This window comes from Callorhinus ursinus, unplaced genomic scaffold (assembly GCF_003265705.2).
Source record: "Callorhinus ursinus isolate GAN/ISIS: 27379988/994484 unplaced genomic scaffold, GSC_fseal_2.0 scaffold58, whole genome shotgun sequence".
Taxonomy (NCBI): domain Eukaryota; kingdom Metazoa; phylum Chordata; class Mammalia; order Carnivora; family Otariidae; genus Callorhinus; species Callorhinus ursinus.
Genome location: NW_027397120.1, coordinates 5,024,371 through 5,049,513, shown reverse-complemented (window position 1 = coordinate 5,049,513; position 25,143 = coordinate 5,024,371). Strand labels below are relative to the sequence as shown.

The following is a 25,143-nucleotide window of genomic DNA, read 5'->3' as shown; positions in this document are numbered from 1 at the left end:
TCGGTTCGCGCCTGGGTCCTGACAGTGGGGGCCCGGCCAGGGTGTCCCCGGAAGGGGCACCAGCCTGGGAAAACGGATGTCCCGGGCGGTGGGGTGCTTCCCAGTGGGGCGGGCGGCGGGAGTGCGCTCCCCACGCCGGACACCAGGCGTCGCCCCCGCTCCTCGCTGCGCCTGCCCCCGCCCCCCGCCGCGGAGCCGGAGCCGGAGCCCGAGCGGGAGCGGAGGCGGCGGCGGGACCCGGCCGGACAAATTTCCTGCTGGGCTGCGGGAGGCAGGAGGCGGCGCCAGCGGCGCCCGGACCCCGCGGCCTCCGCGCGTCCCCACCACCTTCCTTCGCGCCGGCGGGGACAGAGGGGCGCCCCGGAGGGCGGCGGGCGGGCGCCTGGGAGATGCGGAGCCGCCGTGGCGGCGCGATCGGCGCGACCGGACCGGCCCCCCCGAGGTGAGCGCGCGCGGGGTGCGGGCGGGGGCCGTGCGCCCCTCGGGTGGCCGTGCGCCCCGGGCGGTCGGAACAGGCCGGGGACGCCGCCTCGGCCGCCGCGGCGGGAGGGAGGGGCCGCGCCGGGGTGCCGGGTCCCCGAGCCGGGTCCCTGGCGGCCCCGCGGCGCGCCGGGTGCGGGAGGCGGGGGATGGCGCGACCCTGGTCTCGGCGCTCCCGAACCCCCGCCCGACTTGGCCACCGCCTCGGCAGCTCTCGCGCTCCCCCTCGGGAAACGGGCACAGAGAGCGCGTGTCTGTGGGTGGCGACAGGGACATAGGTGAAGGCGGGCGAGAGCGAGAGGGGGTCCCACGGGGTGTGCTGGGGGCGACACGATGCAGGGGAAGAGACAGGAGCCTTCTGAGAAAGTGACTAGGAGTTGCGCCAACTCTGGGAGGGGCGGGGGCCGCCGTTCGGATGCTGCCCCGAGGGTCCCGCGCCCTCGCCTCGGCAAGGAGGGGCGCGTCGAGTCCGGGAGGGTCGCAGACGTGCTGCGGGGAGGAGCTCCCCGGCGGCGGGCTGGCCGGGCTGGCCCCGACAGGACCGCCAAGATCTGCAGTGTCAGTGGTGTGGGTGACCTGTCAGAGCTCCTGGACCAGAGGTCAGCACGGTGCCACGCCTGCGGACTCCCCGGGACCAAATGGGGAAGGCTGGAAAACCCACGGTAGAGAGGCAGAGCCAAGCCCTGCCAGACCGTGCGGGACCTGACCTAAATTCTTTCTTGGCGTGGCAAACCTTTCTAGAAAGGTTCACGTTCTGCTTGCGGAATTGTATGGATTTGTTTTGAATCAGGACCGCTCCATCTGAGTTTCAATGCGGGAAACTCAAGGAAAGAAGAACGTGGCTCCGTGCTTGTGTTTTAGAGTGCAAGCCGGTTGAGTTGAATGGTGACCAGCCAAGGATGGTGGCTTGTTTTAGAAATCAGTGGGTCTGTGTTGGGTCAGCTCATGATGCCAGGTGCCCCTTGAGCCAGAGTGCCTGGAGGTCTTTGTGTCCCCAGGATTGATGGAATTCTGTCTCTGTGAAATAAGGACTCCTTCCGGTTTAAACTGTGAGCGGGGGTAGAGGTGGAGGGAGTGTCTCACAAACAATGCACTAAGCCAAAGGACAGCATGACAAGTGGGCATGACCTGGTGGGGTGCCTGCTGTGGCTAAGGCAGGCTCCTGACTGCCATGGCCATCCAGCCTAACTGATACAGGGCAGGGCTTGTGTGCCAGTTGCGTTGGGGTGTGTGCTTTCTGAGCCCTGGCTCTAGGCCTTCAGGGAGGAAAAGGCCAGCTGGTGACATAGGAACAGGCCCAAGATATGGGACTACGCTGTCAGTTAGAGGCCTGTAGTAGCACCCGGCCCTTCCCAGACATGGCTCTGCCTCTGACTGTGACCTCAGGGACAGGGGGCTTTGTTCACTGGTGTTAGTGATACCTGTGTATCGGTACCCCCCCCAAGGAAAAAAAGCAAAACAAAAGCTGGACTCTCCCTGTGTTGATGTGAGCTAGGAGCTGGATTGGTCCCTAGGGAAGGCCAGGTCGTTGGATGAATCGATGGTTTTAGATTTGAAAACATACCAAAACCTATCGCATCGACCCCCTGCGCCAAATCAGTTGTGACAAGTGGATGAGGGAATGACTGTCACCGTGACGCTTCTGGGACCCTTGGAGGCCCAGAGTGAATATGAAGCAGTGTAGCCTCGTCCCCGTGCTGTGCCCAGAGGCCACTTCTCACATGTGTGTGCAAATCATCAACCTCTTAGAGGGGCTGCAGCAGCCGTGGGGGTGGGGTGGGCGCTGAAGGTGCCTTGGAGGGGCATATGGAAGGCGGATGCCTGAGGAATCCACAGCAGTTGCCAGGTGGTTAGTAATGAAGCTGGAATGAGTTTCAATTGGTCAAAACATATGTCTCCTTCACACTACGCCGCCATTGGTCCACTTGGCTCTGTCTCACTGCTGTCATCATAGTCTAAGATACCCCTTTTCTCAAAACTCCCTCCTTGCAGGTCAGAGGTGAGTTTCCCAGTCCAAACCACTCCTCAGTAACTCTCACACCCAGCTGCCCCCTTGACGTTTCTCCTGGAATATCCACTGCCCCAACTCAACAGTTCCCAAAGTCAAACCTGTGCTCCCCCGACCCCCACCAGCCCAACACTTTCCCACTGTTTTCCCACCTTATCCATCTGATCACACCAGCCTCCCCACTGCTATGGAAAGAGAGACTGGATTATAGTTTCCCTGAGGACACTAATGTATCCTTAGCATCCAGCCAAGCACCTGCCAGTAGGCTTGTCACAACTGTCATTGGGCAGATGAACATATGACCAAGTGAAACATTCTAGGAGCTCCTCTTCTGAAGTAGATGAATTTGTGTCTCTTTAGTGGATGTTGTGGTTGGTAGGCAGCCACACGTTTCCGTTGTAGATTGGACTGGATCATGGAGAGATGAGAGAGGTCCCTTTAGGGCTTATGTTGCCAATTCTTCTGGTGATGCTGAACACATGTCCCGAAATGACTGAGCTGGACCGGAGAGACTCCAAATGACCTCTAGGAGGCAGTTTTGGGAGCAGTGAGGGAATGCCATGAACCCCCCATTCCTTTACTAGAGTTACACTTTCAGAGCTTCTGCGATCAAAATAGAAACAGATGTATCCATTAGGATAAAGACCAGCCTTCTTAATATTTGATTATCACTAAGAAAAAACCTGTGTGTTTCAAGAACATCTCTAGTTCTTTTGGTGGGCTCTGTCCTAGTGAACCAATGGCTCACTGCTCCCTGAAGGCACCCCCATGGTTTCCAGATCCTCCGAGGTAGAGCCTTCTCAGGCCCCTGCTCTGAATCTCCTTCCCCTTTTTCTCCACCTTAGAAACTCCTGTTCACACCTCACAGCCCACTTCAAATGCCTCAGGCTCCTCAAAGCCTTCCTGACCCCTCTACCTAAGAAAATCTCTCTTCCCTTTGGTTCCATAGAAAGTTAACTGTACCTGTCCTAGAGCACTTATCAGATTCTATTTTGTGTCCACTTGATTTTTTCAAATAGCTTCTCTCTTCTACCAGGTGGTCAATGCTTTTAGGGTAGAAGATGTATCTTTGAGAGTTTGCACTTGGAGTTGAGGTATGGATTGACATAAACCCTGGCTCCGGTGTGACCTTGGCCAAGCTATTCGAATTTGATGCCTTAGTGTTCTCCTGTGTAGAGTGGGAGTGATAATCTCTACTTCACATGGCTATTTTGAGAGTGACAGGTGGTACATATAAAGTATAAGGCAGATGACTGGCACTCAGTAAATTGTATCAGGCTAAAACCCCTAAAACACCTGAAGTTGTGCACTGCATGCGTTAGGAACCAGTGAAATGTAAATGAGTAAATTAACAAAGTCAGAACTCACATTAATAGATATGTTTTGCTTGCCATCCGAAGCACTATGTCAAATCAGTAAGGTGTGACATGTTAACTAACTTTATTTTTTGCATGATAATTTGAATGATTATGGAAATTTTGTGTGATTGAGTATTTTAATCTCATAATGCCACCACTTACCTGTGCTCCAAGAACAAGTCCATTGTTTAGCATGCACCATCCGATCTTTGGTGTTAGAGTGGTTTATGAGGCAGAAATGCAATTTTTTATGCATATTAACCTGTGCTCGTGGACTGAATTAAACCAGTCTGTGGGTGAGACAACACAAAAGTGAGCTAAACCAGAGCCAAGAAGCAGGGTGGGCTGGAACCGGATGTGTAGACCCAGGGTCAGAAGAACGACTTCTAGACGAGAGCATACAAGCAATGGAGCTGGGGACTGCCCCTGAAACATTCACAGCTTAGCACTGCTTACCTTCACAGGGGGAAGTGTGGCAACGGACCATCTCCGAGCCCCTCCTAGCTCCCGCGCACTGACCTATCTCACCCTCCATGGCTGCTGCAGGCATCCTGTGGACTCTGCAGGCCTCAGTCCATGGCTGGGGCTGCCTCCCATTCCCAGCTCATCCCCTCAGCCACATCTCCCTCCACTCTGGGTACAGGATCTACCTAAAGGAAGATGTGGCTCATGGGTACATTTAGCAGGCTTGTATTTCAAATACTGACCCCAGAGCTCCCAAAAGTTTATTTTGAAGGGTGAGCTTCTCATTATTTTGTCACCTGTATTTTTTGCCCAAAGCAGAGTGCTGGATGATATTCTAGCTGGTTGGGGTGTTGGACAAGCCACATCCGAGCTAATATGGTTTCACTAATTTTATTAATCCTCAAGCAGACGCAGGTGTACGGTGGCTGGGGCTTCTGCAGGATGCGGGCTGGGAGATCCCTAGTTTGGGGATTACCGAGCCAGCTTGCTTTTCTTCTCTTGGTCTGGCTGCTGTTTCCCAAATGTCATTTGTCAAGGTCCGCCCCATCCAGGGGCTCTATCAGGGGTTCTGATGTGGTTCACAGCCTCTTTGAACTTGAACGGCACCCGGCTCCAAGCCAGAAATGTGGGCATTATGCCTTTGTTTCAACTACACAGATACTTCAAAAGGGCTGATCATGCTTACGAAATAGAAAAATTTTAACACTGTGTTTCAGGCCAACAACTTCTCTATCTGTTCCCCATGAAATAGGAACCGAATACATATTTTTAAAGGATGTCTATTTTAGAATATCTGTCCGATACAAATCAAGACCCTCTGACTCATATAGCCCATGAGTGTATATTGTATGAGAGAGCCAAAAAGGTGAAAAAAAAGTCTTCTTTCGCCCGGAAACAAATAATAAACTCCTTCAGGAGGTGAGGAACAGTTTGCAGGAAAAAAAAAAATGGTCCTTGATTATGTGCTAACAGCCTGAAGTGTTTTTTTGGACAAGTATTTTGATGTCAGTGTTTCTTGGTTGAAGAATGAAGAATTGATAGGAAAACTTGTCTAGACCCCAGGCTCGGGTTCTGGCACCACTAAGTTTGATCCAGCAGGTGGGCTCATACTGGAATGGGTGTTCAGCGTTCAGCCGTGCTCCCGAGGCCTGGGCTTGGCTGCATGGTCCTCTTCTGGGAGGGAGGGACGCCTGCTTGTTGCCTGGGACTCACAGGGCATCCAGCACTTGTACGTGAAGTGTAGATGGTGGAGGATGGAAGTGCTAGATGGGCGTGGGGGCCTTGCAGGGACCAGTGGAGGATGCGGCTTGCCGAAGGCTCTCCCTGTGCGGATTTTACTTTGAATACCAGCAACAAATCTAAAAAAGAGGATTTTGCCTTTCAGAACTAGGTTCCCAGTCCCAGGCTCAGAATACAGACTTTGGAGCAGAGGGATGGGTTCAGATTGGGGCTCATGGCACTGAGGCTTTGGACAAGTGACCGACCCTTTCGCAGTGTGATTTCTTGTCTCTCTAATGGGGAAGTGACACTTCCCAGACAGGGTTGTCGTGTGGCTGGATTGAGGTCACGTGTAGGGAGCCCAGCCTAGAGCTTGCCAATCGCTCAGTGGCCTGCTACTGTGCCCGGAGTCTAGGGGTGGCCGGCCTACGGTCAAAGGGTTGGCATGATCTGGGCTCTGATTCCTTCTTTGCCACACTTGCTTTGTCCTCAAGGCAAGTCACTTAATTTCCATTCTATAAATGCAGACATAATTTTTGGTTATTAATGTCAGTAAATCTATTTGGACATTTCCAGCTGAACATTAGTCACTGATTTTTGTACTAGGGAGCAAATTAGTTCCATTTTTCTCCTCACCCAAGATTTCAGAGTGTCCTATCACATGGCTGCTTGATTACAATGTATTATTCGAAGTGACCTTTGTACAAAGCCTTTTTATTTTGTTTCTCACTCCAAAAGGACTTTGCATTTTTCAGGCTGTGTCTCGACTTTCGTGGGTCTGTTCTGTTGGCTTTGGGCAGACTTGGCCCTGACTCCTTTGCCAACACACTTGAGTGCCCTTGGAGGGTGAGGGCGCATCCGTCGGCACAGAGCCTGGGGAAGTGGGAGCTCCTGTCCGGCAGGTTCCTCGTTAAACTGCGGGCGCTCTGGTCTTCCTTTCTTCTCCAGTTCAAAAGGCCAGCCTCAAAGGTGAACACCCACTTGCCCGATTTGATGTCATGGCCCTGAGGCCAGCCCCCCCCCCCCCCCCCCCCCCCCCCCCCGCTTGTCTGGATTCTTGTCATGGGATAAAGCCTTTATTTTGTTGTGTGAAATATGGCATAGGTGGAAATCCCTCCATGGGAAAGGCTGTGTCCTCAGAGTGGGCTCACGTTTGAGCTCCAGTGCTGACTCACTTCCTGTTGGGGGGCTCGGGGTGAAGGCTTGAAGGAGGCAGACGAGGAGAAGGGCAGAGTGTGTCACAAAACACACCTTCAGTGATAAGGCCGGGCTCTTTTTGAGGGAAGATGGGATAGGTCTTTGGAGACCCCATGTTTTCCTGTGGAGACAAAGTAGATCCTCCCTACAGAAGCTCTGGCTCATTTTCTAGGTTACAGAAACAGGTGCTAGTGAATTAAGCTAAGAGGTCAGTATTCAGCAGAACCATTCCTACAGATGTCCATGTTTTTTCCCAGAGCTTTCCTGTCTACAGCACACTTCTCCACTGATGTACATACAGAAGAGGAAGTAAGAGAGGAGAGACAGCGACAGAGACACAGAGAGACACAGAGAGACAAAGAGAGACATACAGAGATAGAGACCCACAGACAGAGATAAAGACAGAGATAGAGCGGGAGAGACACAGAGAGACTCGTGGATACTGAGGTTTTCTCTTTTGATTTTTGTCATCTGCGCTACCTCCAAATTCCCTTTCAACCCAGAGTGGGAGCTGGATCCTAGACATGTGTGGTCCAGAGTTACAGGTCAGGGTGTGGCCTGGGACAGTTTCAGACGGCAAAGGGGTGGCATCAGCACGTAGAGCTAATATTCAGACCCAAACACTGAGTCTCTAAGGCAGAAGCTCTCCCACAATGACAGGATAAAATTGGTATGAACGGACAAAAGCCAGAAAATTTGTGTCTCTTTATTACATTCAGGGATTTACAGCAACTCTATCTGGGCTAACAGAATGTTGCCTTAGGGCACCTGCTTTAATGACTAGAAACCATGCAAATGCTCTTCCAAAGAGATTAGAATATTCCAGCTTCTTAAACAGGTAAAGATAAGCCCCCTTGTGATCTTGGCTGCCCTAAGACTTTTGCTAATCAAACAGGAACTGGCTTTTGCTGCCACATTAATTCAAGTCATCCCCAAACCTGCGTTGTTACAAGTAAAATTACTCTTATAATTAGCGCTTGTTTTTTTTTTTTTTTTTTTTTTTTTTTCAGAATGTGGTTTTTCTGGCTCTGGGAGTAGCTTTGGTTTCATAAACAGCTGAATGTTTGAGTACTGGATGTAAAAATACTTTGAAACAGGAACCCAACCCCGTCCTTAATTTTGAAGTGAGGTTGACTCAGCAGTCTGTTTCCCCAAGCTTGTGGCAGCACTTTATTAAGTGCATCAGTAATTCAATAAATTACTTTTTGCTAATGTTGCGAACATCAGCTAAAGTTCAGTCTTCTATTGGAGATGTTATCAGTCTGCCCATTTAGATTCCTTTAAGCAAAGTCCTAATTTTGGCCCAATGTCACATAAGAATGCAAGAGCCAGAAATTTAATAATTTTGTACTGCATCGTGCCAAGCTAGGCTCGCTCTGAGCTAGCCAACAATATTCTTTCAAAGGATATTTCTTGGTTTTCATCAAATGTGTGTTGTATTTACAAGAGTCTGTAAGGTCATTTAGAAGGGACAGTTAGAGATGTTAAACATGTGTTGAGTGCCTACAGTGTATGTGCTCTGCGTTTAGTAGTGAAGTGACAAAAAAAAGTCACAATGCCTGTCCTCTGGGTGTTCCATGTCCATGGGAGGCAGAACTCGTCACTTCCAGGGTGTGTTAAATGTAATGCTGGCTGCAGAGGTGGGCATGTGGAGGGGGTCCTAGAGGGGCTTCACCGGGTAGAACAGGCTTGGTTTTCAACGCTATTTTCTTAGCAACAAACGGGGCTAGAACATTCAAGACAGAGGGCCTCCCATGTGCTTGCCCAGCAGTGAGGAGTAGTCTGGAGAGCAGAGGTGTCGGGGTGGAGCTGGAGCCTGGGGATGGAGGGGATGAGACAAAAGGGTTGGAAAATCTGGAAATCTCCAAACACTTGTAAGCCATTGAGGAGCATGGGTCTGCTTGATGGACCAGTAGTTCTTAACCTGTTTGGAATCATGGCCACCTTGGAGATTCTGAGAAAGATTGCAAATTCATTCTGTAGCAAAATGCATGTGTGCACACAGGCTTTCTGGTTTGGTTTGGTTTGGTTTGGTTTTTACGGTTTCAACAAAGTCTTGCCTGACCAAAGCCCCACAGTTCTCGGCTATGGAGACTGCATGCATCTGGACCAGATGCAGATTTAAGAGATGATGATGGTCTCATCTCATGGGCTGAATTTTAGGTGGCTTAGGGGAGCCAAATGGACTTCTCGAATACAGACAGTTGACTTTACTAGGGACTCTTCAACCTGGCTGGGACAATGTCCGTGCTTCACTGTGCTAACCATTCTAATTTTTCTTATTAAAACTTTGGTTACCGTGTACATTCCTGGGTATTGGACAGTATTCCCAATACAGTAACATGGAACAGGTCGTTTGATAATGGCTGTTGTCATCAGAAGAGCCAGCTCATAGGAAGTGGGGTAAGAATGGGCTCATGAACTTCACCCTTGTTGTTGGCCACCGTTGGCCTCTGATAGGTCCACACTCATTTCTAGTTATTTCTTAATAACCGTGCTCATATGTTTTTAGGTAACTGAAAATATGTATTCTGTACAAGCTTTTCAGTTTACCAAAAACCAAAGCGAGTTCTACCTTTTCACCTTAGATCGACTCTCTGAGGTTTGGCGGACAATTTGACTCAGTGTTGAGTCTGAGTGTGTCACCACCTGTGATGAGGGGCCTGAGACCTGCCCAGGGTCACACTCTCTGCTGCAGGCACCACTGTCCTGACCCAGATGAGCCTCTTTTCCTGTTCTCGCTGCCTCGGTGGACAGACCCCCTCATCCTCCCTCCTGTGTCTGACACACTCTGTGTGTGTGTGTGGGGGGGGGGGGTGTCTCAGGACATGGAGGCCCCTCATCCACTTCCATGAGATGAATGCCCACCTTATTTGTCTGTTTGGGTGGAAGTGCATTCTAACCTTGAGCAGGACCCAAAGGTGAGATGTTACTAGCTCACTGCTGTGCATCTATCTCTTGACTGCTTGGCCGGTGTCACACAGGCCTGTTCTTTTGGGTATGGTTTCTGCCTGGCAAATTGCTTCCAGCGGGTATTTTAGAAGCCTGTCGCATGTGTATGTCTTATGTGTAGCGTGGTTTTGTTTAGCAAGTGATTTATTATTTGTTACATAGAAATGCGTATCCTGAATGGATGGTCAGTGGCAGGCAGAAATCGATGACATCGATTCTGGTTATTCTCCTTTGTAATAGATTCTGTTGTTTTGCATACGGCAGTGATCTGTAAGAGTTTTGAGGAGATGATGCTTTCTTTCCTGGCTTGTCATCTTGGCAGGTGGAGCAGCCTCAGACCCGGCTGGGGCTGCAGGTCTCGGGAGCAGACTATGTGAACGCTGCACTACATGCAGCAGGGCCCCCCCCTCCCTTCTGTCTGTGCAGGTGGCGGGACTGGGCAGACAGCATGAGCATCCCTGACCCCTTTGTTGTGACCTAACATCATTTTAAAAATTCAGACCTGGGAGCCACCAAGTCTGTGGACACACAAAGCCCATAGTAGCGCCATCAGCCCTCCCTTCTCCAGGTCCGATATATGGGGAGGGGGGTGGTCATGGCAGTAAATAAAGCAATAGCTGTGATGATACTAGTAACCACTGTACGATTGAGCCATTGCTCTGGACCGGGCCTACTCCCAGTACTTTCGTATGTGAATTCGCTATGCAGACAGCAACATGCGAGGCCAGGGTAGCACTAGGCTTGCTCTGGGAAAGAGGGAATGCAGGCCCAGAGGGGGCAGGGCAGGGTGGGGACTGAAACTCACAGAGGGACCGGGTGGTCCCCAACGTAGAGGAAAGGTGCGGGGGGCGCATGGGGCCTTTCGGGGAGGTGGACCCCAGCTTCGCTCAGGGAGCACAGTGATGGGAGGACACCCAGCCTTCCTGGGAAAGGTCTCCATCTGAGGAGGGCCGAGGCCCCATCTCGGGGCTGGGGGAGGCCATGGAGGGCGCTGAGGAGGGAGGGACTGGCATGCAGGATGGATGGGGATGGGCTGGGAGAGCAGAGCTGGGCCAGGACAGGCTCTCTGGTGCTCTCTTCTGGCAGGTCGTGCATCAGAGTCACAGGGGAGGTCCCAGAGCACCGTGGGTATGTGCAGTGGGGTTGGGGAGCTGCATGTCTTACAAAGCCCCCCGCCCCGGGAATCCCAACACCAGGGTGGAGAATGATGGGGCTTTCACAGGGGCCCAGGAATGAGGTCAGGACTTTCCACCATGGGGGTGGTCAGGAGGGAGGCATCGGCGCCTCGCAGGGCCAGCTAACACACTGAATGGTGCCGACATCTCTTAGAACCCAAGCCATCGGGAAGGGACCAACTGAGTGTCCCAACCGAAAGAGACTTCTGTCCTGGCAAGTCTCCTCTGCGCTCTGCTTTCTTGCAAGCTCCTGCTCAGGCCCCTTTTGTCCTAGCAGAGAGCTGTTGTTAGATAACCTGCCACGTGGTGTTAGTGCCTTCACGAGGGCCGGTTCAAAGGGTTGCTTTTATTTTTATTTAAAGATTTTATTTAGTTATTTGAAAGAGAGAGAGTGTGCACGTGCAAGAGTGGGGGTGGGGGGAAGGGGCAGAGGGAGGGGGAGAAGCAGACTCCCTGATGAACAGGGAGCCTGACATGGGGCCTCAGGGATCCATCCCAGGACCCCTGGATCATGACCTGAGCTAAAGGCAGATGCTTAACCAACTGTGCCCCCCAGGCATCCCCAAAGGGTGGCTTTTAAAAGGAGGACAGCTTGGGGCAGACGAGGCCTAAACCAAAGAGGCAGAGAGCTGAGGTCGGGCCACGGTGGTGGCTGTTACTCCCAGCAGGCTCCTAGCCACGGGAGAGGCTGGTGTGGTCATTGACATGACGCCCATTCATTCATTCAGTCGTTCGGCAGATACCAGTGGGAGACTTGCCGGGGATGGGGAACAAAATCCACAGGTCCTGCTCTGCATCTTTCCCTGGGGCCTGGCCTTCCATGTCTGGCTGTGCATCTGCCCCTGTGATTCCCCTGGAAGCCTGGCAGTGCCCAGCTCAGGCTTGTTGTAGAAACGGTGTGTAGTGAGCGGGCCGGGGGCACCCATCGTGGGTGGCCCTGAGGTCCTCGGGTCATCCAGGGGGGACTGAGAAGGCCTTTTGTGCTGGGACCCGCACCCTGTTCCCGATTGTGCAGATCCTGACCGGTGTGTGTTCACCCGGGGCCCTCTTGCCACTGAGGTGCTCATGACCGAGTGGCTGCCCTCAGAGCAAGCCGGTGAAACCTGAGTGTGGGGCCCTTTTGCCGGCTCTCCGGCTGTCTTGTGGTCAGCATGCATTCCTGTGATTCTCCTGGCTTTAGCATACAAAAGAGACCAAGGCCAAGGTCGGCTGGCAGCAGCATCATATAGACAGGGTGGCTGTGGGGCCGTGGTCGGGGCCTGTCCTCTCCCTGGCTCCCCTCCCTCCTTCCCACTCCCCCTCCTCTCTCTGGTTTTCCCCATTCACAGCCTCACCGCTAGGGCTTCTTCTTCCAGAACCCAGACCCCGCCGAGCTCCCGCTCCTGCAGACAGAACACTGGAGTTGATGGGGTGACTGCCGCGACCCCAGACCCTGGCCCCAGTGGCACTGGCCATGGCTCTGCCAGCAGCTGTGGCCGCCTGGTGCCCTGGCGCCTTTCCCACCCTGCACTCCTGCCCGGGCCAGAGGCCTCGAGAGCGGGTACTGCGCCCATCAGAGCCGCGGGCATGCCATTCTTCTGAAATGAGTAATAGCGAAGCTAGTCCAAGAAATAGCCAGTGTTTTCTCCCTGCTGTTGCCCAGGCTCAAGGAGATGATCCAATTGCCTCATCGCGTGACGAGTCCGGGGGACAGGGAGTCGGGGTCCCTGGCCCCGAGCGCCCAGGGCGAGGGCTGCAGGTCTGTGAAGAACAGGACGATGGAATGATTGGCCCGGTTTGCCTCTGATTGAAAATCATTTTGAATCCGTTTGAGGGGCTCTGTAGAGAGATTCTCCTTTGAGCAAAGTAGACTTTGCTCACAATCTCTGTTGGCGTGGCAATCTTTCTCTAAAGTGGTGTCCAAGCCACAGGCATTTCACTTGTGGGCATCTCTGGCAGGAGCTGCAGGGGCCTGGGGAGGGAGTGAACGTCCGGAAGTCCCGCCTACTTCCGGGCGCTCCTTCCCCGCCGCCTGATTTCTGGTGGGTGCACGCCGGGCCCCCTGAAGTCGCAGAGCAGGGCCCAGTGACTCGGTGTGAACACTGCCTTGTCTGGCTGCAGGGGGTGACTTCTCTGTGGGAGGGCTCCAGCGCCTTTTGGCGGGCGGAGTTGAAACACTGTGTCGAGATGCCTGAAAATCACATTAAGCACCGTGCGCGAGGCCGAAGATGTCTCTGGGAAACTGGCTGTGGAACAAATTACAGGAAGATGTGAGAACGAACTGTGAAGGGTTTTTATTGAGAAAGAGTTGGTGCTCTAAATGGGGATGAGTTACAGGGGCACAGGCATGGCTTTTCTCGTCAGAAAGGCCAAGGGAAGGTGGGCGACGTGTTTTTACAACACAAGGTCACTAGCTATGTGACTGGTCAGCAGGATTTCGCCGTCAGCCCGCGGTCAGTATGTTTCCCTCTGCCCACCTTCCCTCGCTGTGCTTGCGGAATATTTAATAACCCAAGCACCAGAAACTGCAAGATTAACCGGGACAACCTGGGCAAGTGTTCAACAGGGTCCCATTGGGTGACAGACCGTGGAAAACATGGCACGGGCCCACATAACTTGGTGCTTTCATCCTTCCTAAAGAACTCTTGGTAATATATAACTTTTAAATCTGAAGTTGCGGAGCGTTGGTGCAACTGTAGCTGAGCTTGCTACACAGTAGCTGTTGTGATGAACAAACAGCCAGAAAACCCCACCCATCGGCACCATTTCCATGTTCTGCAGAGGCATTCGGAGGAGTCCCTGGGGATTCTTGGAAATGCACATTCCCAGGCATGCAAGAGACTGTTCCTCTGACCGAGGCTAACGCAGTTTTCTGCGCTCTAGAACAGGACTGGCCGTCTTGCCCCATCCCACCCGTCTGAAGCTGGCACACCTGAGGGCTCAGCCAGGACTTGACGACCCACTTCCATGACCGGCAAGCTGATGTTGGCTGTGGGCAAGAGGCCTCAGTTTCTCCCCCTGGGGATCCACCCATAGCTCTGTCTGAGCATCGTGATGATCCGGCAGCTGGCTTCCCCCAGAGAGAGTGATCCCAGGGAAGGCAAGGCAGAAGCCACCACCTCTTTTAGGACCTCACCTCAGGAGTCATGTTGTCTTTCCTGCAGTATTCTACTGGTCACACAGGTTGGCCCTGTTCATGCAAGCAAGAATGAGCAGCCCTTTCCAAAGAATATGTGAGGGTGAGGAACCCTCCTTTTTTTTTTTTTTATCATCCTGAGTTTATGAGTTGTGGCTTTTAGCTGGACACCACCGAATCTGACTCTGGTTAACTGAACGAGAACAGGAACTGGACAGAAGGTGACTGGATAGTTCTCAGAATCAACTGGAAGTCTGGAGAACAAGGCTCAGAAAAGGGACAGGAGCCCAGGAGGTTCTGAACCACAATTAAGGCGCAGCCACAGGAAGCTTTTGGTAAGGATGTGGCCTGTGGTCCGTGGCACTGATACTGCTGGGCATGGCTGGCAGTGGACTCTCACAGCTGGGGCTTCTGAGAACACTTCTGAAATATCCCTGGATCTGGGACTCACCATGAAGAGTCAAAGTCTTGGGTAGGATTGATGGTTGGAGCCCGTAGCACCTCCCTGCCACAGTTTGGCTACAGGTACGTGGAGGGCGGGGTCAGCAGGTGGGATCCTGCACTGGCAGGTGTAAGGGATGCCAGGAAGTAGGAAGAGAGTGGGGATGCTGAGGGCAGCCCCCAAAGGGCAGGTGCTCACTCTACCTCCTGCTTTGTACTGAGCTCAAGGGTTATTTTTTGTCTCAAGTGTACCCAGTATTACAACATTAATGTATTCCTGAAAAGTTATGTTGATTTGATTTGTGGTTATAGACACTGGCTAAGCTTAATACCTTTTAGAAGTCTGTAGATAATCCTTTTGTAAAGCAGCTAATCCTTTTAGAGAACAAATAATCACTTCTTAACCCTTTTATTTTTGAAGATCAAGACTGTGTATATTGGGTTTTCTCAAGGCAGAGTAGCCAGCACTTATGCTTCCTCTTTTGCTCACAGTGAGGAAGTGTTTCAGGTTTATAGATAACTGCTTATAATCTCTCATGCTGTCTGAAACACACACACACACACACACACACACACTGAGGGTTTTTTCTTTCTCTGCTGTAAATGATTCTTGTCTGGAAGGAAGTGTGGGCTATTAAAATTTTTAAAGAGCTTGTATTTATTTGATCTTACCTGCTAGGCTGTTTAAAGAGCCAATTTAAGAAGTAAGACCTCAGAGCATTTGCATGGGTGAAAATGCATGCATTGTTATACCTGGGAAGTCACATTTGGAAGATTCACCTTTCATATTTTTTTTTCTTCTGTAAGAGGCTTTCACATTACAGCAGAAATATTTTGTTCCATTTCCTCAAACTGCTTTCACGCTTCCTGGATAACAGAGCAGGGCCCCGAGGTGACAGCTGAGCAGGAGCCTGGATAGGGTGGGCATGGCAAGCCAGATGGAGACAAGACTCTCCCCTCCAGGCTGGTGACAGGTTCTGCGCATCCAGAACAGTCCTGGGGGCCATGGGAGCACAGAGAACCAGCTGATGAGGAACTAGAAGCAGGCAGGGAGACCAGTGGGACAGCTGCTCCCAAAATGTAATAAAGAGATGAGAGAGAGTGTCTGATAATGGTTGCCATTCAGGTGCCTCCATGGGTCAGGTGCATTCATAGTTCCTGTTGCTTTTTGCCCAGTGACAGGCAGGTGCAGTGGAGTGGCCTCCCCCGTGGTAGGTAGACTAATTCGGCTCCTTTTTTCTCCAGTGCTAGAACCTATAGGGGTCATTGGTTGATAGAAATGAAGTACAGGCTTATATTTTCAGGGGCTGTGTTATTAAAGAACATAATCCTTTAACTCCTAGAATCATACTCATTGGGGCAAGATGCCCCCCTCTGAGAGGGTACAGGAGGAGGTTGTAGGTTCACTTGGTGGGACTGAGTTGTCTTTAGTCTAAGAGTTTTGTGTGTGTGAGATGTCGGCCCATTTTAAGGTTCGTAAACTGAGACTTGATTGAGTGAAATGAGTTGTTCGAGGCCACATAACTAGAAGGCAACAGGGCCTGGACTCTAGCCCAGGGTCGTCTGCACACCAGACCTGGACACTAGGTCTCCCCGAGGAGAAACAGCTTGGAGGGGATGTTGGCTGGGAGTCCGGGCAGCATGTATGCACCTCCTTCTGTTTTTCCAGACCATGATTCTGAGATGGTAACATCTTGGCATAAAGTATATAGCTAAAGAAAATACAAGTAACCTTTTTGAATGAGATATTTCAGTCATTTATATCAGAATACAGATGATTCTGATCCCATGGTGGGGCATAAAGTACATCACTTTCCTGATTTAATTTTATTGTTCAGGGAGAAAGGCAATTCCTACATACCTGGTGCATTTTAATGTACTATGTATTAATATTGTATTACCATTATTATTTGAAGCATTATGGCTTTTTTCCTTTTTAGGTGGCTTTTCCCATATTTTGTATTGTATTTAACCATAAAACACAGAAAGCACCATCATTTCTTAGCTAAGAAAATTGATGCCCTCTACAAAAACTATTAGAATATTGATTTCCTACATACGGTAATCCTGAATTGCTTCTTTTCCTCGAGATTCGTATTATTCCATTAGTGGTAACCTTCAGATTTATGGTTAAAGCAGAACTTCAGAGAAGATTTGTTTGGGAGATTGGCTGTTTTTCTCTTATTTTCAATCTATTACACAAAGCCCCTGAACAAACTTTAAAATTCCCTCAATTTAACAAAGAAACCATCCTCTGATTGCTCTTGTTTTGTTTGTCTAGGTGTCTTGCGGTATGCCCACTTCCTGGCCTGCTCCCTCTTTCAGTAAATTGCATTTGTTACTACTGACAGGCCTCTGTGTGTTTCCTTAGAGCTTGGACTTTCGGAGCGGGAAGGAAATAGTTGAAAACTTAGTGCAGATACGGCAGTTCTTTAAGTGTTTTGAAATGCATACATGAAATTTCATCGCTTCATATCGATTCCATCCATCCTTCTGTGGGAGGTTTTCCCTATGCCGATCCATTTCCTTTTTTCATGTTTTTAATGGTCTTTGTGCACGGAGAACCATTTCTTCTGGGCATGTGACAGATTTGCTGTGCTGAGTTAGATTAGCATGCTTGTCTGATCCTGAGTCCATCTGCAAGGCTGCCTGATGAAAAGGGAAAAATAGTCAACATCCTGTGCTGGATGCAGACTTGGAGGTGTGTGCTGGGAATTTGTGTCTCCCTTTGAAATAACATTTTGGAAAGCACAGTGTTTGGTAGATAAGGGCTGCACTCATCGTGTCACATCAGAGAACAATTGTAGCATTTAGTTTCATATCGTCCTGCTTTCAGCCCAACTTTTATAGCTGAACAAAACATTGAGCGCTGTGTTAGAGGTCAAGGTCGGCACAAATCAGCTTTCACCGTAGGAAAAGAAAATGAGCTGAATAGCCATGCAAAGTGGCATGTTTGTTAACTATAGCAATTGTTGTGAATAGATTTATGCATTCAATTTGTTTTCACTTGTCAAAACCTCATTAATTGTAAGCCCAATGACATTGTTTGCTGTTTCAAATCAGTTTTAAATTACACATGTACTGCTTAATCTGAAAAGTAAAATTAAACCTTGGATTGGTATACACTTCAAGTTACAACACTAAGCCATTCTATTTGGGGGAAGGAGTTTAATACTCGCTGTAAAATAAAATTAGGAGGTCCTTTGCATCCATGGTGTCTGATGTAATTACGTTCTGTCAACTGTAATTTTTCAGGTTAATTTCTTCCACGATGTATGCTATATGTAAATTATAGAGTTATAAATACCTTTTACATTTAAATTATTATATAAATCCTTAGTATTAATGCAATAAAAATTTTTAGGCAAATTACTTGGAAGTGTGGGTTGTATGGCAAATAGGTAAAATTGATGTGTTTTTAGAAATCAGCAAAGATAGATATTTTATTTGTCTAACGAATATGGGGTTTTATCAAGTCTCTAGGCCAGGTGCTAGGGACACAAAAGTCACGTGGTCACTGCCTCCAAGAACTTGCTAATCTAGCGTGACCTTTTCATAAGGTTCCCTGGGACAAGTGTGCCCTAAGGTTTTCTGCCAGGTGTGGTCAGATGGGTTGAGAGCTATGACCTGAAGCAGTTCCCTGTACCCTTGAGAAGGTACAGAGAACGCCAGCTGTTTGGGCCACAGGACTCTCTTCTCTGTCCCATTCCTGAGGATGTTGGTCTGGGTTCTGGAATTCTTAACTTGGGGTCTCTCGAGAGCTTGTGGATAAAACTCAGAGTTTGTAAATTTAGATGGTGAAAAAATTTACCCCTTTCTTTCTATAGAATTACCTTCCTTTGTCATCTTATATCCCTTGTACCTTTACAGTGAGACCCTCCAAGCCCAGCCCTAACTCTTGGTGACCACTGGTCTGTTCTCCATCCCTCTAATTTTGCCTTGTCAAGAATGTCATATAGTTGGACTCATACAATACAGAGCCTGTTGGGTCTGGCTTCTTTCACGTAGTGTGTGGGATCTCAGAATCATTCTTGTTGTGCTGCGTATCAATAATTCATCCCATTTTATCGAGCAGTGTTCCGCTGTACGGAAGGACCACGTGCCTTTCATCTTTCCCCAGTTGGGGGGCATGTGGGTGGGTTCCAGTTTGCGGCACGTATGAATAAAATGGCTGTAAATGTGCATATAAGTTTTTGTGTGAATCTAGGTTTTCAGTTCACTTGGATAAGTCAGTAGGATGGTATTGTTGGATGCATGTCATGTGTGTTTAATTTGGTAAGAAACTTCCAAACTGGTTTCTATAGTGGGCATACCCTTTGCTTATCCACCAGCAGAGCATGAATGTTCCCATTGCTCTGCACCCTTGCCAACATTTGATATTATCAGTTTTTTCCTTTTTTTTTTTTTTTAGTCTTTTTTCCTTTTTTAATTTTTGCCTTTGGTATGGATGAGTAATGGGATCTCATTGCAGTTTTAATTTGTATATCCCTAATGACTAATGGTGTTGAGCATCTTTTCCTGTGCTTGTTTGCTCAATGCCCATCTTTGGTAGTGTCTGTTTAAATCTTTTGTCCATTTTAAAAATTGTGTTGTTACTCCCATATATTTTATTTTAGGTCATTAAAAGTATTACTCTAAGAATAAATTTCACTAGATGGCCCAAGGGAGCCACGTGACCAAAAAGGTTAAGAACCCTTGAGAGACACACTATCCTTAAAATATCTTTATTCTTTACATTTTTGCATTTGGCACATGTCCTTGTTCAAAGTCTGTCACACACCATCTCCAAGGTAGCAGTTTGCCCATGATAGAATATATTCTTTCTCCATCATTCTTTCTGTTCTGTGTACATAAAATGGGATTTTAAAACATCACCCTCAAGTGTGGGCGGGATTCCTTACTCCTCCCTCTCCTTCAGTGAGCAGTAAGGCATTTCTTCTGTTTTTATTTATGAAATTCTTTGGCCCTCTTTGATTCTTTTCTCAAATGGAAGGAATCTTAATTTGCAGGAAAAATGCGAACCAATATATTCCAGGAAAATGGTCTTATTCCAGCATTTGAATTAGGAGCTTTTAATGCAGGATAGCAGTGTGAGTGTGTGCTTGTCTCTGCAACACCGTGGATTGACAATTTTCTGCCTAATCTCTGTGTTTCCATCACAGCTCCTCAATGGAACTCATGTCCCAGCAAAAATGCTTTTTATCTGCTTGAGACATTTTTTTAAAAGTCTCTTGTGGATTCTTTTAAGTGGACAGCTAAAAGGTGTCTTAGTCATCACCGAATCTATGACTCAAGTTTCAATACACTCTTCAATGGCTAATATGTGTAGGTACCATAAACTTATTTATCATCAACACATTACTTTTGTTTTGTGCTTCTTCTATGAAGGAACATAAGGTACAGAGATGTTGTGTTCTATTATTTTATTTTAATTTAATGAAAGGCCTGACTGAGGATTCTCTTCTTCCCCACTGGAAAGAAAAAAGAAATTGAACGAGGAAAGTAAATGCAGTGTGTATGTTGAAAATTCATGTTTGGCACACACGTAAAAATATGCCGAGGTGAGGAACTCTGACATATGTTAATTATTGCTTTAGAAGGAGCACTTGTGATAAATTGGTGTCCTAAATTTTATATTTGGCACATTTAGCCTATGCAAACGAATGTTAAATCCTTATGGTTTGGGGAGTAAGAGATAGAAAAAAGCTTCTCACTTCTAGCTGTGTGCAGTCCCTCTGCGCCGGTGAAGCCCTCCGTGGTTACAAAGCCCACAACAGTTACAAAGAAAGAAGAGCCCCGGGGAGTCTATTGCAAGTCCTGTGAACTCACGTAGGCGGTTTCCATTTTGGTGTCAATTCTACGGTTTTTCTTGTAGCCTACGGAGAAAGGAGGGTGGAGAAGGCGCTTTTGCTCATTTGCACACGCGTGTGCTCATGGCCACTCTCCCACTCAACCATATCACGTTCCTATTTCTACTGTGACAAATTAGCATACGGTTAGCAGCTTAAAGTGATACCTGTTGCTTACGCCTGGTTCCGAAGGTCAGAACGCAGCCCAGCTTCTGTCTGCATCTTGCCGGTTCTCTGCTTAGAGGCTCGTACGACAAAATTGGGGTATTGGTAAGGTCCTTCTTCTTGCGAGAGGCTCGGGAATGAATCGCTTCCAAGGTCAGTTGGTGGGGTCCACGTTCCCACGCAGGCTGTCAGCTGGGTGTCCCTTAGGTCTAGACAGCCCCTCTCCGTGGCTCCTGGTCCCTGCCCTTCAGCGTCAGGCCAGCGCATAGGGGGTCCCTCTCCTGCTTGGGTATCTCTGTGCTCCCCGCTGCCATGTCTCTCTCATTGGTGCTTGTGAGGGCTCCTGGGACCACACTGAGCCCATTCCATAATCCAGGATGCTCTCCCTGTGTTAAGGTCAGCTGATCAGGAACCCTAATTCCATCTGCACAGTCCCCTGCCAGGCGCACCTAGATTAGCCTTTGAGAAAGCCGAGGGGTGGGGATCTTGGGGGATGTTCTCAGAATTCTGCCTCCCAGCGCCCTACACGTGCACATTAATAGCAAAATCACAAAACTCAAGGTTCTCCTGAGTGACTGTTTGCAGCACAAGGATTTGTTTCCATTTCTGAGACAATATGTGCTGAGATAGTTCTGTGATATTTACACATTTGGTGTTTACGCCTCATGGACTCCATTATACATATCTTTAGGAATTCTCTTTACATAAATTAAGATGATTTTTCTCCTTCCCGAAAACATAGCAACATGCTGCACATTCTGGATGAAAATGAGGAATTGTTTACACCATGAGCCAAATTAAACTCTGAGAGGATTCTGATGCACGAGAGATAAAACGTGCTCAAATGTATGGCATATTTTAGGTTTCCTAGGGATTTCTTTGCAAGCATCAGCACAAATTAATATTAAGAGGCGATTTGATTATAACATCAAGACTATGTCTGAGGTTCCCTGGCATTTAACAGAGGAAGCAATTTTAGATACACAGCATTGTTTTCCGCCGTGGGGCTGCCCAGGACACCCTCTGTCACCTCAGAAAGACAGACCTGCCCCGTGTGTGGAGTACAGGACCTCAGGCTCAGGGTTTGGATTCCTTCCTCTTTCCCCGGTCCCCGCTCCTCCAAACTGGGCCATTTTTGGCAAGTTCTGTGGTTTCAAGCCTCAGTGTTCCTGCCATGGGGATGATAACCTTGCCTGTAGGATTTAATAAAGTAATATCTAAGAACATAATTTATAACTTAGGGAAAGCTAGATACTTGCTAGTTAGACAACCAAACACACACACATGCACATGGAAAGAGGGAGAGGGAAACTAGTGTTCGCAACCCAGCTTTCTTTCTTACACTTGTTCTGAAAAATTTGGGAACCATTATAGAGAAATGAGGTTTCTGCAATAAAGGTTCTTTGCAGGGGATAATCTTGGAATCGAAAGCAAAAAAGATGAGGCTCGCCTTCCCCTTTTACTTGGCACTATAAGCAAGTTCTCAGAGGGTGCCAGGCGCCCGCCCAGCCTGCAGACAAGAGTCCCAGTGCACAGGGTCCATCGTACTGCTTCCCCATCGCCAGGCCAAGTGTGAGCACTGTTGTGTTAACATGATGTTCCTGTCCTTCAATGTGTTGGAATATTTATTTGCTTTGGGGACAAAGTCACACACATTTGCCTTTTGGGACGTGTCTTTGAAATAACCCTCAAGGAATAAGATGCTCCCTGCACATGGAACTTGGCTCTCTCTCCCAACGGAAAAACCTAATCATGGCTGACTTGGTAGTGGTTCAAGTTTCCTGGAATGCTGCATTCCTCCCCAAGGATATGCACGTTTTTAGGACCTGATGGATGCTGGACCTTGGTCACTTCCCTAGTTCAGCCCTGACGCTGCCCAGCTTATGTGGAATGTGTGCAATGCGCCCTGTCTTCTTTCATGGGGAAAGAGGAGAAGCTGGTCCCCACCCCACTGGCCCAGTGAGGTTTGGCAGCACTGGGGCCCAGGGGCCAGCCCGTTTGGAAAGGGCTGCCTGGGCTGGGGGGCGGTGGTCCGTCCGTAAGACACAGCTGCAAGGAGGCAGCCGGGGTCTGAGGTCCTGGGGGCAGCACCCCCGGGAGGCCTCCTTCTTTAGATCTTGATGCAGAGGACCACTGTGTCTCTCACTGGCAGTGCTGAGCACGGGGCCGGTGTTTGGGGCCCCGCTGGGACACCCCTCCTGAAAGGGGATTTCCTGCTGACCCTGCATCCCCCTGGTTCTGCCCTCCCCCTCACTACCACTGCCTCCACGGACCTCTGTGGTGCTTGCAAACCCTCCAGTTAGCCGGGGCTCCCGTCTGTGTCTTTCCTCTTCTCCTCCAGCTTCCACGAAGAGGCTGACAGCGGGGACATACGACTGACGGTGTCATCTCCCAGCCCACCGGCAGCCCCTCTGGTTGGTGTCGGGTGTGGGGGCTCCCCTCCTCCTCCCTCTGCCCAGGAGGCTGGGCTGTCCCGCTCGCATGGTTCAACGGTGGCCCTGCCCGCAGAGGGGTTGCTGTTTGGCCGTGAGTAAGACAGAGAGTTTGTGATGAAAGTCAACCCTGGGGCCTCTCAGGCTTTGAGCTGGCCCAGGGTGTGAGACCATCTCAGGCCAGCCCACTTCTGAGACTCGCACCCCTGTGCCCGGGCAGGCCCTGCCCTCCTGGTCCTTCCTCACGATGACGGATGCTCGTGGTGTCCAGAAAGAACTCTGCAGGCAGCTGTTTGTCACGTAGGCCCTTCAGACTGGAGTGATGTCTGGGCCCTTCACCTTCATCCGTGTGTCCCAGCTTGGCCCAAGGGGGGGCCCTTCTTCGGTCAGGGCCATCTCCACCCAAGGGCACCTTTTCTGACCTGTTTTGCAAAACCCTCTGGCTTGGAGATGCTCTCATCACCCCCACAGGGTCATGCTGGCAACATTGAGGGCTGCAGTCTCCCACCAGTGCCCAGGAGAGGGTCTGCTAAGAACCCAGGTCGTCACAGGACCTTCCCCAGGGTCCTCACCAAGACAGAAGCTCCTGGAAAAAGCTCCTGATGTCAGTCATTTGGACAAAGCCTCAAAACCGTGTGATTCCTTTCTGAGGCCGTGAGGCAAATCCGAATGGACTTTGCTATCTATGCCCTGACCCTCTCTCTGCCCACCCTCGTCATCTTCCTCCTTGACGTGCAGGTAGCCTCTGAGTCCCAGCTTTGCAGCTTCTGGGACCCATTCCCCTCACACGACAAACGTTTGTGCACGGGGCAAACACCACTCTTTCTGCAGCCCCCGCACTGGCAGCCCAGCCCCGCACACTCCACTGAACACAATACACCTTCCAGTTTTCACTTAAATTTCAAAATTACTCTCTATTTATAAAACCTCCCAAGGGTTGATGTCTGCCGTACACTTAAAAGCAAAAATGGGAGATACAGGCTTTCAGTTATGGGATGAAGAAGCCACGGGTTTAAAAGGCACAGCAGAAGGAATAGAGTCCATGGTATTGTCACAGTGTTGTGTGGTGACAGGTGACAGCTACGCTTGTGGGGAGCACAGTGTCACGTATAGAGAACTTGAATCGCTGTCTTATACACCTGAAACTGATGTCACATTGTGTGCCGACTACAATTAAAAACAAACAAAAGTGTACGAACCTCACTGATCATGGCCCCGCAGAGGGAATCCCATGGTCAAGTTTGTATCGAGACTGTTTCGTTAGTGGGTATGGATTTGAAACTTGACATTATTTGAACTGTTTATTCAACGCCATGGCATTTAATTAATGGTGGCTAGTTTATGTATGTGCATATATGTCTGGGCTTTCCCAGATCAGTAACCTTATGGAAGCACTGATTCTGAAACCCAGCCCAATGTGTGTTGTGACTCCCCAGAACCGTTTTATCCCAGCTCACCGAATGTTCGGACCGCTCCTCCTGCTGATATTCTCGTGGCTAATTAGCTGTTTCTAATTCCAATTCAGTTGAAAGATTTATTCATTTATTTGAGAGAGAGAGAGAGAGAGAGAGAGAGAGAGAGAGAGTAGCATGGGGGGAGGAAGGGCAGAGGGAGGGAGAGAGTCCCAAGCAGAAACCGTGCTAAGTGCAGAGCCTAACATGGGGCTTGATCTCACGACCCTGCGATCATGACCTAAGCCGAAATCAAGACTCAAATGCTTAACTGACTGAGCCACCCAAGCGCCCGCCAGTTCAAAGATGACCAAGAGTTTGTTGTTGCTGTCCTTTTAAAAGATGTAAATAATTATTCTTGGCACAGTGAAGGCAGCCAGTCTAAGAACTGACAGAGGTGGGAGGAGATCTGGACTCAACAATCCCTGTGTCTGCACTCCTCGCTCCAGAGAAAATCACATTCTCCACAGGCATAACGCTGACGTTTTTATTCCTGAAAATACTTGAAAAACAAACAAAATGCAGAATCACACGAAGGTATTGATTCCAGTGACCTGGCAACACAATTTTTATTAATGGGATCAAGGTTTGAAATACCTGACTTAAGCTGTATTTCACATGACAGTGCCTTTTTAAAAATCTGCATTTTCCCCACCTCAGGAAGAAATAAAAGGCACCTCCTCATGAATCATTTGATTAAAATTCCTCTCCAGCACCCTGTACTGTTCACTCATTGTGGAATTGTTGAAAATCGGGTGATTTGCAACTCTACACTTGCCCAAATGAAACCAGGAGTGCGACTGATAATTAGAATCCTGGACTCTCTGAACTGAAAGT

General features: G+C 49.4%; 1 protein-coding gene across 3 annotated transcripts in view; it reads left to right on the top strand.

The window, feature by feature from the left end:
* The first annotated feature begins 212 nt into the window (after positions 1-212).
* PTPRE (protein tyrosine phosphatase receptor type E) overlaps positions 213-25,143 on the top strand; it is a 155,608-nt gene continuing 130,677 nt past the window's right edge. The window contains exon 1 of one of the 3 annotated variants that reach the window (XM_025879988.2): positions 213-442. The gene's annotated coding sequence lies outside the window, so the exon portion shown is untranslated. The remainder of the gene's footprint in view (positions 443-25,143) is intronic. The other 2 variants (XM_073884750.1, XM_025879985.2) reach the window with 2 other exon arrangements.